This window comes from Thunnus albacares, chromosome 3 (genome assembly GCF_914725855.1).
Source record: "Thunnus albacares chromosome 3, fThuAlb1.1, whole genome shotgun sequence".
Lineage (NCBI taxonomy): Eukaryota > Metazoa > Chordata > Actinopteri > Scombriformes > Scombridae > Thunnus > Thunnus albacares.
This window is the reverse complement of record NC_058108.1, coordinates 36,258,595-36,261,753: the sequence shown is the minus strand read 5'-3', so window position 1 is coordinate 36,261,753 and position 3,159 is coordinate 36,258,595.

Sequence of the window (3,159 nt, the reverse complement as noted above, 5' to 3'; positions counted from 1 at the left end):
TTCCCATCGTCTGTGTTTTATATAGATGTAGAAAATTACAGTAGTGATTACTGTCAGGTTACTGTATAATAACCTTTGGTAAGTTCAACTGGAAGTTTAATTAATTCTGACTTTTTTTCATGTCATAACATAAAAAATGGCCCATCCCACATGGGATCACATGACACACGATAATACAGCATATAAATAACTTTCAGCATTTGACATTCATGTTCCAAAGAAAAACAAATCATTACTGCAAACGACATACTGTATGTAGTCTGACAAACAGAAACGGAAAAGAGTGGAAAAAGCTTCCCAAACAGGTCAGTGAAAATACTCAGAAAACAGTACAGGAGAAAAAAAGTGAGAGAACTGGATATGCTCAGCATGTGCACGAATACATAAAGAACAGAAAAGGCATGAATCAGCAGAAGCTCTGGATTGCAACGCCTTTCAAGCTTGGTGTTCTTCCTCAGGCAGCATCGAGAGGTTTATGCTTACATTTCTCTAGAAATAGAGAAAAAGCAGGAAAATGCTGTATATCATACAAAACAATAATGGGATGTTCACATTATTGATACAGAGAAGACAATATATGTAGGGGATGGAACATGCCAAAAACCTTGCTATACCCATGCTTCTTAAACCTCTGAACCATGTATTTGGTGATAAACTCAGCTAGGCTGGAACATGATCACCTCAGGCTTAAGAATTGTCCCACTGGTAGATTGTCTTTGAGACTTTTAGGATGGTATGAAGAGCCCAGTAGAAGAGCAATCCAGAGTGTCTGCTGATCTGAGCCTTTTCTGTGTTCTTAATATCAGTGCACATATTGAGCCGATTAAATTCTCTCACTTTTTTTGTATTTCACAGCTACCTGCCCTTTTTTTGTGTATGTAGTATGGAGAAAAACATGTTTTACACAGAAAACAATGTAAAAGATACCTATATTTGATCATGATGAGCTCAGTGGAGTGATATGTAGGACGTTTAACAATGTAGAGTGAAGCAAATTTCAAATCTGTTCTGATTCAGAATATTTGACAGCTCGTATAGATCAATTAATGATAGCTGCAGTAGTAATAAAGGGGGCGTTTTAAGCTATTGAAAGACCACTGGCAAAAAGAAAACTCTAAATGCATCACATGCGTTAAAGGAGACATATCATGTGATTTTCTGTTATTTTTATACTGTTATGATGTCGGATGTCTAAGTTAAACATGATCAAAGTTCCAAAACATGAGGTGAACATATGTAAGAATGATCCCTGAAAGTCAAAAACTAGAGTTTCAGCCTGTTTGCAAAGTTACAGTGACTTACCCATCAAACTGATATTACATTGTTCACACACGGTCACAAATGGCCGTCTGTTCTGTGTTGAGGTTGTTGTTGTTGTTCAACAGGCTGTTCACATTGTCCGCTTGCATACTTTGGATCAGGTTCAGAAAATCCTCCATGAGGAAGCATAGAATTAGCGAATTGAAAAGCGTCCCTGGTGTTCCCTTCCTTCTGTGCCAGTTGGTCTTGTTCCTTTGTGACAGCGTTCCAGCATTTTTCCTTATGCGAGTTTCTTAGAGCCTGATAGTTACCTGACCTGTTTTTGCCTTTTTGCCTGATTTGGACACTGTTGCTTCGCTGACTGATCACCTGTGTACCGACCTCCTGATTAAAAGGACTGATTTTGACCTGATACTGAGTCTGTGTCTGCATTTGAGTCCAAGCCTGTGGTTCTGAATTGACAAAGATATTCCAGTACCAGTCCCAGACTAAAAATATAGACTTGGAAATGTGCATAATATGTCCCCTTTAAAGAGGCGTAGTGATAGATTTCTTTGTCTATTTCTGAATGTTTATGGCCATTTTCCATCTTCCCAATGGTTCTTCCAGCCAAGCAGAAACATTCTTACCCATTTATGCATGATGTGTTTGTGAGTACAACAGTAATGCTCCTTCATGACATCTGTTATATAGTTAATTATGTTCTCTATATACAGTATTTTAATTACAGGAAGTTGTGATGTGTGTCCATGAGATAAATTGCGGACATTCCTCAGTTATACACACTGCTGGGTGCCTTTACAACTGACCACAGGCAAAACCTACCTTATCATTGGCTCATTCATAGATATTCAAAGACAGAGAGTTTGTGTGTTCTGTGTATTCCACTTGTAATATTATCACCATCAAAACATTTTAACAGTTGCTATCACAGCTTCTGTGCTCCAGAGTCCCATCTGACAGCGAACACAAAAGATATTCCAATTGAAATAAATTAGTTTGAAAGTCGTGTTGAGTGTCCCGAAAAAAAATGGATAATTCATGTCCATGTACCCAAATCTATAGATTAAATGACTATTTCACAAAGTGGCGTGAGACTGGGTTGGCATACAGTATTCTGTACTTGAGTAAATCAGGTATGCCTACATTGTAAGTCTTATTTGGTACTGCAGTCATTTAGGGAAATTATCAAATTATCTAAACAACACAAAGGCAATGACCAGGACAAAGTGGAAGGTGCAGCAGCACTATGCACAAAAGAAGTGGAGTAGAATAAAGATAAAGAAGGCTGTGTGTTAGTTAATAAATAAACTTTATCACTTTTTAAATAGGAAGCTGCAGACTATCACACATATCTGTCCTGCTGCCTACAGATAGATGCAGGAATTTTATTAACTGATGGGGGTTTTCATACAATATGTAGCAGCGTCTATTTTGATGTATTGATCAGTGCAGACTGCTGTACTGACCTTTCTGCAATAATCATATCAAACATTTATTTTTGATGCCAATTTAAATGCATCTACAAGTCAATGCCTTTAAATTTATTTACACTGTTAAGCGTCATGCCATAATGGCTGTCCATTTCCTCCAAGTAATTATTTGGCCCTTTTTGACAGCATCGCCAGATTGTCTGCAGAGTGACTGTGCAGCTGGTTCTCACCTGTTCTCAGTGCAATATCTGAGAACAGGTGAGAACCTGTATGCAGACCCAGTTTCTACCAAAATACCAACAACTTGCAACAACTGACTCATTTGAATTAAACTTGCACCTGTCGTGCCTCTCCTCCCATCTCTGTGTTATGTGTGCTGTGCTGGGCATGAAAATACCAGACAAAAGGTAAATTTTAAGATTACGCACAAAAATAAAACTCTAAATATACAGGATTTTTTATGAAG